The following is a 19,023-nucleotide window of genomic DNA, read 5'->3' on the forward strand; positions in this document are numbered from 1 at the left end:
CTCCCCTCTGGATGAATCTTCAGGTAAATGAGCCCGCTAAGTGCTCTGTTTTTTATGCCACGTCCACCTCCGCGCTGAAGGAGATGCTTCTGAAGCTTTGAGAAAAGGAGAAGTGGCTTCTGAACGCCTCAGAGGTCGAGTCTAGGGCAGCAGGTAGCGTCATTATCAACATCAAGTGTTTTTAATGCAGTGATTTAACTCCTACAGCTCAATTTCACACAGAGAGGCAGTAAAAAAGCATTTATAGATGGATGATGAAATAAACTGGCTGAAATGGACTGATGTAATAAATGTAGGGATGGTGAAAAAAGCTGCAAACTCTTCCTTTAAGCTCTATTTTTAACTTTCAAAACTTAAACTCAAATTCTTCTCATGATATCCAAAGTGTAGTTTTGGGGATTTCGCATCATCTGAAGAACTTTTTCCTCCTGTTTGTGTGCGTTGTTGCTGCTGAGCGTCCTTTAATTACAAAACACCTTCACAGAGGAATCGATGACACGCTGCTTTTCAGGCTAAGCCTCAAGGGGGAGGGGACGTAAGGACGGCGTAGGGAGAAGGAACAACATGAGCACCATATGAGCTGTGGGAGAAAGCAGAGGGTCTTTGGTGTCACTTTTTGTGGTAAGAAGTAAGAGGAGGAAAGAAGAAGAAGAGATTCTGTGATCAATGCTTGTAAAGAGTTCAGAGAAGATGTAAAGAAACCAAGGAAAAGGAGGAAAGACTTAAAAAGAGGGATGAATTAGAGAGGAAGCATAGGATGGAAACGTAAGAGACAGATGAGAAGGCCGTGCCCAGGAAAGAGAGGACTAAAAGGAAGACTGTGGAGAGAAAAGATGTGGCAGTAAAGGTGAACAAGGGAATGAAGGAGGTAAAGGTTTTAGAGAAAGAGGGAGATGCTATCACTGTATGACTGAGCAGTAGAAGCTTGTTGTAAAGACGGAGCAGTCTGAAGTATTTATCATCGTTTTACTTGAATAATTTGGCACTTATTCTGCAGAGTTTTCCCAGAATACCCTTGGGCATCGTGCTTTTGGACTAAAATTGAAAGGAAACTGTGTTAAAATTAGGGCTGACCAATTTGCAAAAATAATCTAATTGCGATTTTTTAATATGCGATCATTCTTATGTCAATCTAATGCAGACAAATTCAAGCAATAAATAATTCCATTAACAAGACCATGTGTATTGAAAACAATGAAATAATTTCAAAAGCAAATAATCCATAGTAGCATGAATCTGAATATGGAGGTGCAACAAGCTTTAAGCTATAAAGGAGGTGGCTGGGGTGGAGGAGGTGAGGCTGGCTATCAGCTGATCGCAGCTGACTTTCATGAAGTAACGCCAGGCCTCATCTGTTTCATTTAGAATGAGCTAACTATTTTTGCTCGTATTACAAATGTGATGTCATTTGCTTTGGTTAAGGATTGTCAGTTTTATGTCACTCATTTTAATCAAGAAAAACACATAAAACACGAAAAGGAAGATTTCTGTAAACAATTACAAAAAAATGACACTTGAATGTTTGCATAATGTGCATAAAATCTCTGCTGCTGTAAAAATTATTTATTAAACTAGTATTCTGACACATTTCAAGTTAAAGAAATACTGCAACTTCTGTAATGTAAAAATTGCAGCAGGTTATACTGCGATTTAATCTAATTTGTGATTAATTTCCCAGCCTTAGTTTAAAGGTGGTCTGATGTGAATGGTTAATCACGGTCAAGATTCTTTCTTTCCTATTATTAAGACTCTTTTTGCTGATTTGACACTTTTGCACCATGGGTGAAGTTACCCACTGATTCAGACAGGTGTGGTCTGTTGGAGGGCAAATTCAGTATCCTAGGAATGATGAGCCAATAAAAGGGCATTTCCTGGTTCGATGCGTTTACGACGGCACCATGCTAGACTATGGATCAAAAATCATGTCCCGTCATGGCCGGCTGATGGGCCACACTACAGGTGTGATCCAGGCTGTTCATCGTATGTTGATGACACTGCTGTCTCCATGACTGTTTGTAAGTTCACATATAGCGAGCTATATATTTACTTAAATGCTAATGGTTAAGGTTGATATGATTATTGGAGATATGCAGAAAAAATATTAACACAAACTTGATGCCAGTCTTGCATAAGTCCTTTAGCCAGTTACCCAGAGTCCCTTTATTGTTAAAAAGAAAAAAAAAACAAAACTTAAAGACAGTTTTACAATCATCATCTACAGTGATCACTCTCATCCAGATAGCTAGAATGGTTTTTAAATTTAAGCTTGAGTTCTATTGTTAGTTTTGGTGAGAAAAGATGAGGGGAACAGGTAAAACAAAGATGATTATGAGAAGCTAGAAGAAGAAGGAGAGCTGGCTCTACGATGAAGATTGAGAAGAGGAAGAGGAGCAGAGGCAGAAAACCATCTCATTAAAGAGAGTCTGTAGGCTGTCAGACAATATGTGTGTGTGGTTTGTGTGTTAAACCTTGAGGCGGCTGATAGAGAGGGAGGATTTTCAGCTTATCAGATGACCTTATTGGCAGAGCTGAGGAGGAGCGAGCAAGCGCCTGCGCACACGGGCTAATTTGTCATATTATCATTTCCAGTCATTTTTTTATCTCCATCTGCTGCCAGGATTTTACTCTGCAAACATCAGTGTTTGTTTTTATGATTAATTGCTCATAAAAAGAGAAAGGGCTTTTAGCTTCAATATGCCCGCTATTTTAGGATGTTACTACAAGTATGAAAAAACACACAAACCCTACAACGTATAGTTAAAGTACACTTTTAGACAACAGAAAACAATGTGACACCTCCACTGGAACAGAAACTTTCATTAAATTCACTGTGCTATGCAGAAAAATCCCACAATAACACCATACACTACTACTTCAGAGCAACTACAGTATGTAAACATGGAAATAATCAGAATATTTATAAGACTGACCATTTGAATAAGACAAAACTCCTATCCAAGTTAAAACAATTAATCAAATATTGGGTTAAAAATAGGATTTAAACCAATCTCGTGTAAATTTTGCTGTAATTGAAGCAGAATTTCTATCTAAATCATCAATGGATGTTAATTTACCCAAGTTTCCTGACTTTCTCCTGACTGTTTAAACCTTTGTAGCTTTATAAAATAATGCTGTTTTTGATCAAGTGCAACATATTGCATTGGATCGAATCGTGTCATATCATAACATATTGCATCGTAAACTGTTTTGCCATCCTTGTGAGTAAATGATGCATTTTTGGTTTAGAAGACTACATAAATTGCTTTAGTGTAAGTTTTGGTTCAAGCAAGGTAAGCTAGCCGGAGATTCAGGGAAATAATCTAGCGTCAAAAATACACATAAAAATTAATCATATCTCTGCAAAGAGGAAGAACACATTCCAACATCATATTCTATATCGTCAGAGCTCAGAAACTATGTAAATAAAGGAATATTCAAGAAATGTTGCAGCTATATAATTCCTAAATTAAGCCAAGTTAAAGTTCACATGTTAATGATTCCAATCATGCTTTTTTTTTTTTTTTTTTAAAGCATTTTTGGTTAAAACGTGTATTTTGCTGTTGTATACAACAACGCCATCCTCAGAGGGTTAAAATTATGTTGATATAATATAAATGTATATGTTAAATTGAGTTGATTCTACTTAAAATGGCTGATTTTTAACCCTCTGACACCAGCATTGTCGTATACTAAAAGAATATTTAAATTTAAATCCCTTTTGAACCATAAGTAGTAGCCAATTACATTTAACTTCCCCTGGAAGCCTCCATTGTGCCGCTCTAATGACTCATGACTATCTAATGTCTATCCACGCCATGCCAATTTAAAGTACTTCAGCATAAATTTTGTTGCAACATGCACTGATCCAGGCTGATTGAACAACGTTGCACCTCTAAAGGCAACCATAATATTGCCAAATCATGCTCAATAAAGTAAAAAATACATGAAAAACAACATAAACTCAGAGATAAGCAGCAACAGCATCACATGCTAAGACTCTAACGCTCAAAAACAACATAGCCTAAATTTAAGAATACCAAAGAAACCACTGACATGTTTCACTTAAACTGGCCTTAATTCAGATCCACACATTGCTCCATCCAATTACGCACTGAAAAAGATTGTGTTTCTGAACAAAATTGTGTTTTAAAGTACTTTAATGTAATTTGTTTTTCAGGGTGAATAGAGTCAAAATGCACATGCAAATCCATATAGAGTCTGTTTTGATAGTTAATATCTAAGCATGCTCATTTATTTTTCTATATTATTACTCTGGAGCTGTTATACGATATTATTATGTGTCTTTGCTGCTAAACTCTGAGTTTACAATGCAGCAAACACACACAATGATGATACATACTTCTACTTTAAAGCTTCAAAATGGTAATATAGAAATATAAATGAGCAAGCTTGAATTATTGACCATCTACATGAAGTGAAACTCTTGTGCAATGCAATTTTGGTCAATTTTTAGTTTAAAATATCATTTTGAGTACCTTGTGGCAAACGTAGTTGACTTTAGAGCTCCAAAATAATGTAATTATAAGAATATCATAGAAACGTATCTGTGTCATTTATATTGGGCTGAATTCCAATTCACACATTGTTCTTTACATCTAGCATTAGAAAAGAGAGTATTCCCTGCTCAAAAAGAGATGTAAAGTACTTAAACATACATTTAACTTTAATTTTAACTGATTCAGGTTGCCTGAAGAACATTACAACACAATAGGAAATTAATATATTGTTGAAAAAATAGTAAAGCTAAAACACACATGCAATGCGATAAAAACTAACTGTAAAGCAGCAAATGCACATAATAACATCATATACAACTACTTTCAGCCTTCAAAGTCATGTTACTATAGGAATATTGCAGAAATACTGGAGATAATAACACCACACTTCTATTAGGAGCTATGTAAACACAATATCACGTAAATACTACAAGAAATTCTCATTTAAATTGAGCCGAATTCCTTTCCATGAATTGTTTGTTTACGTTAGCTCACAATATTGGGAAATAATTGTCTTTAAATCACTTTCTGCTTAATTCGAAAATAATGTGAACGGGATCCGGCAGATGAGGCATGGCTTTAACCTGGAGGATGAGTTACTGATAACTACAGGAGCATTACAAGACTGCATCAATATTTTTTTTTTACCAGAGCCAAGATGGTTTTAAAGGCTTTTAATTCTTCTAAATTAGTTTGAAAAATAGTAATTAATATGTTCACGTCACATTTAGAGGTAATTACGGCGACGTTTTGCGTAAATTTGTACCAATCTTAGAAGAAATCCGATCTACAGCATAGCAAAGTGATAGTACAAAAACAAAAGCAAGATTTTACATTTAAGTCAAGCCGAAGTTTTTAACAAACATTGGTTTGCTGTCATATCAAATAAAATCGGAGAGTAATACGTTTGAAAGATAAAAAGAGACTTCAGAGTTTATTTGACGGTGAAGTGAACTGACCTCGGTCTGGCTGAGCGCCTGAACCCTCGGAGTAAAGTGATCGTTAGGTGATCTGATGGAGAGCCTCTTTCTTCTTCGTCTTCTTTTCCTCGTATTTTCTCTCGTCATTTGTGTCAAAGATTTAAAAAAAAAAAGAAACGAAAATAAGTATTTTAAGCTCTGGGGAGGATGTAGTTCCCAGTAGGAGAAGTTTTCCCGGTGATAAATGGGTAGCAGGTCCCGTTTACGTCCGTCTCCGCTTCGGTCTGACGGAGGACTGAAGGAGAGCTGCTCTGCTGGAGGAGAGGGTGTGACGTCACAGAGGGGCGTGGTATTACTTGGCTCTAGTATTTCTATTTAAAACAACTGTACTACAAATTCAACCGGTTTTACTGGGAACTTAAGTCCTAATTACACCCATTCACATGATTTTACATTTTAACGCTTCTTTTTAACTGTAACAGTTTTTCTGTGTAGTCAAGTGACAGTCCTTCATACTGTTGGCAGGAATAAGAAAAAATAAATCAAGTAGTACGCTATTGATTTTTTATTTAGGTTGTTATGTCTTGTGGACTTGGAGAAGGCATGTTGGCCTCTGCCGGGGGCTGACACTTATCTCCGATTCTGTCTGTGATTTTTATGGATAGGATCCTTAAGGTTTGCTGGTTGACCTCGGAATTTCATGTTTACTTTTTGCAGATGATGTGGTTCTGTTGGCATCATATCCTCCTGAGGCCTGGGCTTTTGTTTGGAATGTATTTTTAGTTTCTCTCACTTATTAGGGATCAGTAGTACATTTAAAATCTCAGTCTTGTTTTTGAACAGGATTTTTTTTTTTCCCCATCAAAAAAGATGTTGACAATTGTCCGCAGATGGGCCACAAGGCCCTGTTAGGCCAAAACATGAACAAAATTTCCACTAAAAGTTTGGGATTTCTTGAAAAATTCACATTCCAAAATCATCAAAAATTTCAAAGAAATACCCTACATTTTTTATGACAATATGTCTAATATATACCATAATAAGTACTCCAAAATGTCTTCAAATATCCCCTAAATGTTTCAGTGAAACTTTTCATAAAGCCTAAAAAATTCAATAAAAAAATCCCTAAAATTACATTCAAAGTCCCCCCCCCCCCCAAAAAAAAAAAAAAATTAAAGCAAATTACCTCTAAAATTTTATTACTATATTCCCAAAAAATGTATAAATACATCCTCCCAAATTCCATGAAAATAAAAAACCCCAAACAAATTCAAATTTCAAAGGACACCTCTCCTGATTTCCAGTCAAATTTCTAAAATCTTACTGGGAAATCATAAAACCATTTTATCATTTTATCTTACTGTCATTTTGATTAGGAAAAAAATCCATACAAAAAATAAGGAAAGTAGGGGTTTTTGCAAACTGCACTAGAAAAAACCTGACACAACAATGTTTGCATGATGTGTAGAGATGTAAAAAATATATTTAACCTGTATTTTGACACACATTTCAGGTCAACAACAAATTGCACCACACTGCACCTTCAGCAATTTTAAAACTGCAGTAAAACAAATTTTAATTTAATCAAAATTTCACTAAATTTCCTAGCCTTAGTCCTGACACCATGCAAGAATAAGATATAGTATTGTGCAGCATCTTGCAGCTCTGCACCACATCTGCTCCTGTTTTTAACAGAATAAACGTTGTGTGGGTGCAAAAAGTGAAGGTTTATCAAACAACACAAGGGAGAGTAGACAGCAGCAACATTTAGAAGTGAATATATCATTGAAAAGCATGATTAAAATCAACATAAAAACTATTATTTTAAGTTTCTATGTTCCTCAAGTGAGCTCAAAGGGACACTACTTCCACAAAATGAGCATAAAAAAGCATTAAAAAGGTCTACAGAGCCAATACAGCAGGCTCTATAGCCTCTTTTAATAAGAACATATTAGCTGTTCATGTAGTAAAAACAGAAAAAACATAAAAAAGCATACATTATTCTTTCTGCTGCGTGCAGAAAATATAATATTTTAGCCAAGTACATCAATAAATTCCATGTTTAATCACTTTAGTGGACCAAAATGGAAAGTCTGTCTTCACAGTATTCTTTAAAGTTTGATCAAGAGCCTCTAATTTGGATTTTTACACTTTAAATAGTAATATTACCATTTATATAACACTTAAAAAAGCATAAAAAGGCTGCACAAGTGTACCTGGAGAAAGGTTTCCTCTGCACTCAACAGAAAAAGCAGCATCACAGAGAAAAACAGCTTTCATCAGTCTAATAGAGCGTCCTCTTTCATCTCATTGACAAAAACCCTCTCAGACGATCCATCCTCTCTGCTGTGTAAAGACGCTGTCAGTGCAGAGCGGGAGAAATGTTCTGCAGCTGACAGCGACTCCGAGAGACGACAAAATGAAAAAATGACTTGAAATAAGCAGAAATATAGAAACGCAGCCTGGGAGACAAAAACAGAGCAATTGTTGAAGTTGTAAAGTCTGCCGTGTTATTTCTGTCTTTTTATTTTTGACTCAGGTTGTTTTATTTTTATCACTGGATGTTGACAAAAACATCTCATTGTTTGAGATGATTGGTTTGTAAAGGGTTAAGCTCAATTTTTGCGCAAAACAGTAAGAGAAAAACATGTTTTTAGCAGGCTTGGTGTGGGGGTTAGTGCTGTCGCATCAGCAAGAAGGTCCCTGGTTTGAATCCTAGTTGGACAGGACCACTGACAGTCCAAAGACATGCTCATTAGGTTAACTGGTGACTCTAAATTGCCCGTAGGTGTGAGTGTCCCTCTATGTCAGCTCTGTGATTGACTGGTGATCAGCCCCAGCCCTCAGTGACCCTGAGCAGGACAGGCAGTGTAGATAATGAATGTGCCAATCGCTTTTTTGTTAGAAGCAAACAGCATGCAAAATGATACGAAAGCCTCTTCTGGAGGGCAAGGATAGCCTGGTAGTTAGGTCATGTCATCTTTGCATGCTAATACTAAAATAAGAGTGCAAACATCAAGTGACAATGCTAGCATGCAAACATTTGCCATTCCTCAAAAAAAAACAAAAAAACTCGCATTTCAGCCAAGCTAATGCTATAGTCTTTTTTCTTTAGTCTGGCGGTGGGCAGTAAACTGGTATCAATATTGTCACTGGTTTAAATACTTGTATTGTGGAAGTGCACATGCTAGCCAAAAGCGCTGTTACCGTTAGCATGACAAAGAGATATGTGACTGACAGCAGCTCAGTCAGCATGTCTTGCTCTGACACTTAGGCTCCATCCACACGGAGACGAATTCAGGAGTATACACAAAAGTTTTTGTCGTATCTGCGTTTCATCCACATAGAAACTGCATTTTGGGTGACTGTAAACGATACTTTTTGAAAGCGGGTCCCAGAGTGCACAAATCAGTAAACGACTACCGTTTCGTCTCCATGTGGACGGCCAACCACATCTTTCTTGAAACGATTACGTCACACATAGCGTAGCTCTCTTAAGACGCCTGCGTGGGTCTTGCCAAAACAACAATGGTTGATTACAGTGTTGTGTTCATGCTGCAGAAGCTACTGAGCTTGTCATGAGTTTTACAGCAAAATCTGATGCTCCTTTACCACCACTGTGAACAGCAGACACCAGATGCTCTGAAATCCACCACAGAGAACAGCCAGAAGGGCAACTAGGAGGGCAGTTTTCTGTAATCTTCTCTCTTTTGGTGCATTTCTGTGGCAGTAATACAGCGCCACTTACAGGCTTGTCATATGCACTACAGCGTTTTCCGTCATTTTCAGTGGTTCCGTGCTTACGCAGATATTTCCTGAAACAATTCTATCTTTACGGAAACTTTTTCATAATGAAACGGTGATATATTATTTTCATGTTCGTGTGTACAGGGCCTTAAGAGCAGCCAGATAACAAGTCAAACATCACCAGAGAGGATGTGCTCTCTCCTCTGGAAGTTTGTTGGCCGTAATAACAGCAACATGTAGCTGTCTAGCCCAGCACTACAGTGACTCGTATTACAACGTCTTAAACAACTCTCTAAAGGTGTGTTTAAACGGGTCATTTGCTTGTTTTAAGTCCATGATGACTCAAAGAAGCGGGCTGTGGTGATAAACAAAGTCAGAGAAGCAGCTGTAGACTCTGTAATAGCATAAACTTGCAGGTGCCACTGCTTGAGAGAAGTGAAATCAATGATAAACATGGTATCCTTGACAAATCATACACAGTAAAAGTCAGTAGTTGTTGTTTTCCCTGAGTGCTTTTACATCAGGAACTGTGGTGTTTTCAATACCACAAAGGGCAAAAAAAAATACCGTGATGGTATTCAAGTCATACCGCCCAAGCCTATTTCAATCTAGGATTATTTATAGGCAAATCTGAAGAAAACCTAGCCACCATTCCTGCAATGGTATCATGCTCTAACATTTGTATTTGGAATCAAAGAGGAAATGCTGAACATGAATACGTTTCCTCCTGTAGGTTCAGGATCACAGCATGGATTGATAATCTGTCTGTGCAGTTAAAATTGAAACTCGTACAACTAATTCACATTTCTGGAAAATAACAAGAGGTTAAAATCACACATCCCTGCAGAATAGCTTTGATAGGCCGCTCTCAGGAAGGCTAAAAAGATTGTAAATGATCAGTCTCATGTTTTATAGACATGGTTTAAGCTGCCGCCCTCTAGTAAGGACGTTCAAGGTTCCTTGTTGTAGACTGGGCAGGTTTGAAAATACAACCCTGCCAGAAAGCTGTGATTTCCCTTCATCTTTTAAATAGATTTGAGTAAAATCATTGGGGTGTAAGACTCATATTGCCTCGATTTAAAGGTTTTATTATTATAAATTAGGGTGAATCCACCAGCCCGCTTCCTAACATGCTCATTACTGTCAGTCGTTAGCATTGCTAGCAGGTTTATTTCCAGGTATTTCTATTTAATCCAAGTGAGAGGCAGAAAAGGTTAAAGGGCAGCTGTAAGCCCTGACCTCTGAGTTTGACAGAGACGATCAAGTGTTGGACATGTTTGACCTGTGAGTCCAGCTGAGGCATAAAAAGAGACCGCCTCGGACCTCTATAAAGTCTACCTAGGGCAGATTTTAAGATTACTTTAGGTAAAACCAAGCAGAGCTGAAAGAAAACATAACTAATCTGCTCTGCAAAGGAGAGTTGTAAACTCAGACTCTCAGCAGCACAGTTTGCAGAGAGGCAGCGTGTGTTGTCTTTCCTTCTCCCCCACAGTTATGCCTGCGGGGGCTTTTAAAGGCAGCAACCAAAGTTTCCAACTAGGCGCCTAATTAGAGCAACAGCTGGAGGAAGACAAGAGGGCCCACATTAAAATGCATCGTCCTACTTTATCACGTCAAAATAAGACGCCCGAGCAGCTACGTCTCATCTGAATGGATCCAGTTTAATTAATCGACTCCTTCCCTTACACTGCTTTACATTCATACGATATAGACTCTTTTAACTACGAGTCTTGTGAAGCAAAGAGCGTTTAAAAATCCCCTCTTCCTTTCTTTTTATCATTCAACTCATGTTTGTGCATAGAACTCAGACATTTCACTCACATCCTTAAAGCTGTAGGATTTAAAAAGCATCCGGCGCTTCTATATCTTCCTTTTCAGGGTTCATGATGAATGCTACGGCAGCTTTAGAGGAGTGAAAGCCAGCTGATTTATCTGACCGCCCTGCACATGCTCTTTCGTTCGCCGCAGTCAGGGGCCGAGAGGGATATGATGGATATCAGCGAGACGAGTTATGAAGTGAGATCAGCCCAGACCTCGGATATCCGTTCAGTGTCCTGGAGTCACATTGGACCTGCACTTAAAAACACAAGATTCCTGTTCACTCCTTGTTTCCTGCAGCTGAATCAAATGGGTGATGTTTCATTTATTTCACATGATGCAAAACTCGATCCACTTCAGCAGACTTCAATAGGAATGGTTCTGCCATGGTAAATCATTTATGTATGTTCATATTTATTCTGTATGTTTACCCCACAGTCACGAATTGAGTCCACTCCTCTTAAATCATATTTTCTTCAAAGAAACTTCTCCTACTAGGGAATCAACGTATGTCACAGACAGCACAACTGAACAGACGTCACACAGGCACTAGCCAATCAATACATTGTTTGCAATCATGGGATCCTGAATGCCTGATGGGGGGCAGAACAGGGCGTCCCACAGAGCTGACTGGGCCCCTGAAAAACCCAGAGAATGGGCCTTTCCCAGCTGTGATTTATTGATGATGTTGATGCATGTGTGTTGGATCGTGAGCATTGATCCCGGCATCCTGGCAAACAGTTACTTCTTTTTTGAGCTGAAATGAGTGACAAACTGTTACTGGTTCTGATGTTGGGACTATTTATTAATGCTACTTTGTAACCCTTTTTCATCACATTTTCCACTCATCTTTGCTACTTCTTTTTGCCACTTTTAACCCTTTTTTGCAAAGTTGAAGCCACTTGTACTGTACCCATTTTCCATTTTTTTGCCACGGTTTTGTCACCTTATGTCAAATGGAGCCATCTCTTTTACTTTTAGCCCATTGCCACTGTTTTACCACTTTACACCCATTTTCAGGACTTTATTGCCACTATTTTGCCTCCTCATGTCAATTTTATTCCACTTTTTTGCACTTTTTTCCCTTTTTTGCCTGTTCTCACCAATTGTTGTGACTTTTTGTTTTACTTTCAAGCTACCTTCACTACTTTATGCCCATTTTGCCCATTTCCACCCATTTTTCCTTTTGTTTTTGCCACTTCATACCACGTGGAGCCATCTCTTGTTGGCAGTTTTATCCCATTTTGCCACTTTTTTCCACTGTTTCACCAGTTCATGCCCATTTTTGCCCATTTCTTGCCACTTTACACCCATTTTCATGACTTTATTGCCACTGTTTTGCCTCCTTGTGTCAACTGTTTCCCACTTTCTGGCACTTTTATCCCTTTTTTGCCTGTTCTCACCAATTTTTGTGACTTTTTTCTACTTTCAAGCTTTCATACTACTTTATGCCCATTTTACCCCTTTTAACCCATTTTCCCATTTTTGTGCCACCGTTTCGCCACTTTATGTCAAATGGGGCCATCTCTTGTTGGCAGTTTTATCTAATTACTGTCATGTTTTGCTTCTTAATGCCCTTTTTACCACTTCTTTTAGCACTTTTATTCCATTTTTGCTGCTTTTCGTCCTTTTTTGCCACTTTTCACCTTTTTTTTCCTCTTTTCACTATTACATAATTATTTTCCATAGAAGTTGTCTCAGTTTTTTCTTCTTCTTTATTTTCTGGCATCTTGGGATTTCTGCACATCATGGCTTGGCTTTTAAGTCTGATATTAGCACAGGAGACAAGGGCAAGATCAGAGTTTTATGAGCTGAACCAATGCAGAACTGTTCCAAACCAGACTGGACCACTCTGTGGAAACAGACCACACACGAGTGTTGTATGACACTGTTTCTCCAGGCTGCTGCTGTTTCTCTGTAAAGGTTTTTAGGTTTTGCACATTTATTTTTACTAAAATATTTCATTAATTTTGGGACACCAAAATCAAAGAGTGAAGATTTTTTTTATTTTCTCACTTTGAATGCTTGGCATTCTTGCCTGGTCATTCCCTCTTTCTCTCCTCTTAGCTTCATTCATCATGTCCTCTTCCATTTCTTAGTCTCAGCTGTTGTAGCAAACAGCCCTGACAGAGCTAACTGGCTTCTTTTTAGCAGAAAGTTTGTGTTGAACCACCTTAATGTCGTATACTTCCTGTGAGAGAACTACAACTTTGAGCCAAAGTTACATAGTGCTGAAAGCAAGTGACTGTGGCACTCTGTGGAAATGAGTGACGCTGTTCTCCCCCTAAAAGTTACACATTAGTTATACAGAGGCTTTTAGGGGACTTTTTGGCAGATGAGCTGTAACATCATTAGCATTTGATTCATCAGTGTTTTTGAAGCAGATGTTTTGGTTTTAGATCAGTGAAACTGCTGATTTTAGATGCTTTTCCAGCAAAAAAGCTTGAAAGTATGCAAAATATGCTGTTTAAAAGTTCATGGGGTTCTAAGAAAATCAGCATTTTAGGACACAGTAATTCTTTAAATTCAGCACAGAGTCAAACCCCAGATGCCTCAGAGGAATTTGGCACAGAAAGCATGGAGTTTGTTAAAAGAGGTAAAATGTTTTCAGCTGAACACGACTCACTCGAGAGCATCGGCCGTTGCTGCCCCAAAGGTTCAGCTTTCATTCCAGGCTCAGACTGGATTTGACGCGTCTATTCATGGGGGCTGAATGGGAACTGTGGGGTCTGGAAAAAAGAGCCCTTCTATTCTTTATCAAGGAGCCTCGATATCAGGCCGGCCCGCTTTGCATCAGAATAACAGAGCATTCGCTTGTCAACCAGGTTGGTTATGGGAAGAGGAGGCTGCAGGAATTTGGTTTGCTTTAGATGCTGTTTGAATGCTTAAACAGGAATTCCTCAATATGTGGGGGATTTGTTGTACAAACAGACAAGAAAAAAGAGTGGAGCAAGCAAGTCCAAAATCTATAGTAATAATAATTTAAAAAACACAGTTGGAATCATAAAACTATCTGAAAAAAACTTTATAAGTCAAAGGGATACTCCAAGAAAAAGTAGCAAAACTGCAGAGTTGAAACAGTCTGGTGCAAGAGCAAAAGTTTAAGCAACAAAAACACTTTAATTCTGCCATGTAAAGGCCAGTTTTTTCTCACCACTTCTCATCATAATGCCATATCTGACATTAGATTAAGAGAATGGTCTAGGGCAGTAGTTTTCAAACCTTTTTGGCCAAAAGCACACCTAAGGGTAAACCATAATCTCAAGGCACACTGTATTCATATCAATACAGATTGGAACTTTTAAATAATGTTACAGTCAAGGCCAGCCATTAGGGGGGATAAAGGGGAGAGCTTTCTGGGTCCCAGCCCACTGAGGGATTATGGATGTCCGCAAAACCATGACCCATTGTTAAGTTAAACTATGATAACCAATATGTTAAACCACATTAATAAACACTCTTATCAAAGCAACAAAAAGATAGTTTTATAAATTAATGCTTTGGTAGGATAATCTTAAAAATGCAATTCTAAAAGTCAGCAAAAGTGGCTAAAATGGGTTAAAAATGGCCTGAACAAGACATATCTGGCCAAAATTGGCAAAAGTGGCCAAAAATAAAAAAAAAAATGGGTAAAAAATTTGACAAAAAGTGGCCTAAACACGTCATCTGGGCAAAAAGGGGCAAAAGGTGGCCAAACAATGACAAAAATGGGTGAAAATTGGCAAAAAGTGGCCAAACAATGGCAAAAGTGGGCAAAAAATGGCAAAAAGTGGCCAAACAATGGCAAAAATGGGTAAAAATTGGGGAAAAAAAGGCCAAACAATGACAAATATGGGCAAAAAGTGGCCAAACAATGGCAAAATGGGTGAAAATTAGCAAAAAGTGGCCAAACAATGGGTAAAGAGTGGCAAAAATTGTTTCAAAAGAAATGGCAAAAAAATGGTTAAAAGTGATGAAATTTTTTTAGCAAAATTGGACAAAAAGTGGCCAAAGAAAGTCATAAATGAGCAAAAGGTGGCTAAAAATTGGACAAACAATGGCAAAGTGGCCAAATAATCTCAAAAACGGGTGAAAATCGGGCAAAAAAAAGTGGCCAAACAAGGCAAAAGTGGAAACAAGTCTACAAAAAGATGGCAAAAATGGGTTTTATTGGCAAAATTAGTTGAAAGTGTCAAAAAAGTTGTCAAATGGGTTACAAGTGTCAAAAAATTGGGTTAAAAGTTGCAAAAAAGTGATAAAAAGACCAAACAATAGTGAAGGTGGGTGAAAAGTGGCAAAAAAGAAGCAAAATGGGTTAAAGATTTCAAAAAAAGTAGCAAATATTGATAGAAAAAAAAGTTTAAAACTTGGTTAAAAGTAGCATGAATAAATAATTTCATCACCCAAATCCAATTATAGCTTTGCACACTTTTCAGCTCTAAATAAGGTAACTGTTAGCCAGGATGCTAGCACCAATCCTACTGATCCAACGCACATGTACTGAAATCAATAAATCACAACTGGGGAAGGCCCGTCCTCTGGGTTTTTTTCAGGGGCCCAGCCACATCTGTGGTCAGGACTGGTTACAGTACTTGTCACAAAGTTGTCATAATAATGTACACTTATACAATTCCCAAGGCACACCATTTGAGAAGCACTGGTCTAGAGCTGCTGTTTTGAAGTAGCACTTCATATGAATCGGCCCTACAAAAATAGACTGATTGAATGTGAAGCCCACTGTGTTCCTCTGTCTTTGAAATGTGCTGTATAAATAAAGTTTGACTTGATTTAAATGCACATTAAAGATGCAGTAATCTGCCTTTCTGGTGCTTAGATCAAACATACTCCACACGTCCAAAAGAAAATTTATCTTCTCCTACAGCAGGGCAGAGCAAAGCTCACCATAAAATCACAGTTTTTTAGAGAGGGTGCACTCCTTTTTCTCTCTTCTCCCAAGCCAATTTCTCTTTCTCTCGCCTCCATCTGTCCGTTTGCTCCGTTTCCACTCTTGAGGCTGCACAACCTGTTCACGGAAAATTACTTATTCATCATTTTTCTCAGCTGTGGCAGCGGGAAAAGGCCGCGGATTAGCTGCCTGTATCTTCAGGCAAACAGGCACAAACACACACCTGAAATCTGCAGCGTCTTCTGTCCTAGGGCAGCAATTTCTTGGATTAAGAGTTAATTCCTGGTGATAAATTTAATGAATTTGCAATTATGCACACAATGGATGAGAAGTAATCCTTCAGAGGTTGGTTTATGGTCAGTTTCAGGGTAAAACACCTTATTTGCTCATGTTTTTGGGTTATTCTTTTGCACATTGTTCATCATCTGATCTGATCACTATCAGAGACTCACATCTGCCTTTGAAGACACAGAGAAACCCTGCTACGACATGATAAAACCAAACGATGCTACTTTCTGAAGGGCAGCTTTTAAATCCTTAAATCCTCAAATCCCTGGTTACTAAATGATTACCACTTCACTGCTGGGATCCTTTGCCCCAAACACGTTTTTACTGCATTCATCTTCTGCCGCTCTTATCCCCACAAACTCACAAAGAGAGTGAGCAGGAGGGATTTAAAGTTTCCCTCAAGGACTCTCCGACGAGATAAAGGACGATCAACAGATGACGATCCTCATAAAACGGATGTGAAAAGTTTTGGCAGCAGCTTCAGATGACTAAAATTCATCTAGTGAGATGAAAATAAAGGATGTGTGTTATTAAAGGGCCAAATTTCACAGCTCAATCAATCCAAACTTTGAATAGTTCCCCTTTAAATAGATAGAATAACCTTGTAAATTGGTGTTTGAGATGAGCATTGTTGATGATGTGCTTGATGGATGGATAGGAGCTGCTCTGCATTTTTAAAAGCTGCTTTTAGGGATGTTTCTGCAGCTGAAGGAAGATCTAAATTATCCTCAGGCCTTTAAAACATTTCCTGAAGTGAAGGCGATGGAAACCACTTGGTTACTGAATGAGCTACCCCGATGGTTTCTTTTATAAGATCCACATTGTCTAGTTAAAAAAGACACAGACTGATTTATGTCGAGTGTTTATTCCTTTTCATTTTGATGATTATGGCTTACGGCTAATGAAAACCCAACATCCAGTATCTCAGAAAATAAGAATATTACTTAAAACCAATAAAAGAAGGATTCTGAACACAGAAATACTGGACTACAGAAAGTATAAATATGTACTACTCACTGCTTGGTCTGGGCTTCTTTTGCATGAATTATTGCAGCAATGTGGCGTGTCATGGAGGCGATCAGTCTGTGGCACTGCGGAGATGTTATGAAGCCCAGGTTGCTCTGATACCTCTGGTGTCTCACATCTTCCTCTTTCCCTAGAGGGTCTCTATGGGGTTTAGGTCAGGTGAGTTTGCTATACAATCAAGCACAGGGATACCATGGTCCTTCAACCAGGTAGTGGTCCTTATGGCAGTGTGGGCAGGTGCCAAGTCCTGCTGGAAAAGGAAATCAGCATCTCCATAAAGCTGGTCAGCAGAGGGATGCATGAAGTGCTGTTAAACTTCCTGGTAGATGGCTGTGCTGACCTTTGACCTAATAAAACACAGTGGACCAACACCAGCAGATGACATGGCCCCCCAAACCATCGCTGACTGTGGAAACTTGTATTCTAGTCCTCTCCTCTCTTCCCCCAGACTCTGGGAACCTGATTTCCAAATGAATATGCATGTCGGCATATTGATGGGCTTTTAAAGAAACACGGAGGGTGATTCTGCCTGTCACAAACTCGATGGGCAGCTGCTATTGTTCACCATCAGTGGAGCAAGTTTGTAAAACAAACTCTTGCTGAATCCGGTCAGTAGGAGAGCAAAAACATCTTTTCCACCAGGGGAAGTTTTCAGTGTGGTTCTTTTTCTTCTCTTAATAAAGAAATGTCCCGTTCTGATCAAACTGCTGCTATAGCTGCATCCGAGTTAGTTACTACACTGGTGATTGTTTACCATCTTGCAGTACAACTAAACCCTGCATCCAGCTACCACCTTATTCTCCTGAAATGACACTTAGATTAGTTTTTGAACTTTTTTGAAACACTCTACTACTTTAAAAAATTTATCCGCAAACATTGCTTAAAAATCCTGGTGCATGACTTTCCCCTATCTCTCTCCCCATGTTTCCTGTTGCTCCTCAACTGTCCTACCATGTTAAAGGCAAAATTCAAACACTGATATTTAAGAATAAAAAGTTGAAGAGAAGCGCCTGTAGCTTTAAAACATTAACCTGAGTCTTTTTAAAAATGTGAAATTTGTCTTTCAGCAGCTCGCCGCTCTGGTTGGAGGTGATTACTTTAAGGCAAAGACAGCTTTAGAGCTTTAAAGCCACAGCGTTAAATCTCATCAGGAGCTTCAGCAGCGACACGAGCCGATCGATCAATAGAGGCAGAGATACAGAGAGAGAGAGAGCCCAGACGTACGTCTGCAGGGTCTCCTTCGCCACAGTCATTATCCCTGAACCCATGCCGCCACACACTTTACTCTGACACCAATTACCCACAAACCCCTCTGTCCATGGGTTTCCCATGGCAACCGCAGTTGTCCGGTCAGTCCAGTGTGAGAGCAGAGAAAGGTCGGGGAGATTTAAACGTCTGTCTGCCAGAGTGGACATTATTATACTTCATTATTTATGATCATCATTAAAACGTCTCATTGTAATGGTTAATTATGTGAAGACAAGACAAGTGAGGGCACTTTTTGTCTAAAATGAGTGATTAAAAACCGGCTATGAAACAAATTAAACATACATGTGAACTTGCAGTCCTCTTGTAGAGAAGCTTCTAGAGCAGCTCTGGATTGTAGTGCTTATTTGATCCATTTAAAGTAATTTATTCACTGATCAAACCAAATTAACTCCCTGACAGCCTTAAATGTTTACTCTGCCTTCCCAGACAATCTCAGGATTCATTTAGAAAAGATTCACCCTCCCTCTCTCGCTTTTATCTCCATTATTCTCACACCTCTCCTCACTGCCCTCCATTAAATGTTTTTCGGCCTTCACTCGCCCGAGCTCCTCTT

The 19,023-nt window shown here is 38.6% G+C and overlaps 1 protein-coding gene across 3 annotated transcripts in view; it reads right to left on the minus strand.

The window, feature by feature from the left end:
* LOC121506167 (SH3 domain-binding protein 4-A-like) overlaps positions 1–19,023 on the minus strand; it is a 90,167-nt gene that overhangs the window by 37,578 nt on the left and 33,566 nt on the right. Inside the window, exon 1 of one of the 3 annotated variants that reach the window (XM_041781805.1) lies at positions 5,477–5,658. The exons of the other annotated variants lie outside the window; for them this stretch is intronic. The gene's annotated coding sequence lies outside the window, so the exon portion shown is untranslated. Of the gene's footprint in view, positions 1–5,476; positions 5,659–19,023 lie in introns of those variants that run through there. 3 annotated transcript variants of the gene reach the window in all.

This window comes from Cheilinus undulatus, linkage group 24 (genome assembly GCF_018320785.1).
Source record: "Cheilinus undulatus linkage group 24, ASM1832078v1, whole genome shotgun sequence".
Taxonomy (NCBI): Eukaryota; Metazoa; Chordata; class Actinopteri; order Labriformes; family Labridae; genus Cheilinus; species Cheilinus undulatus.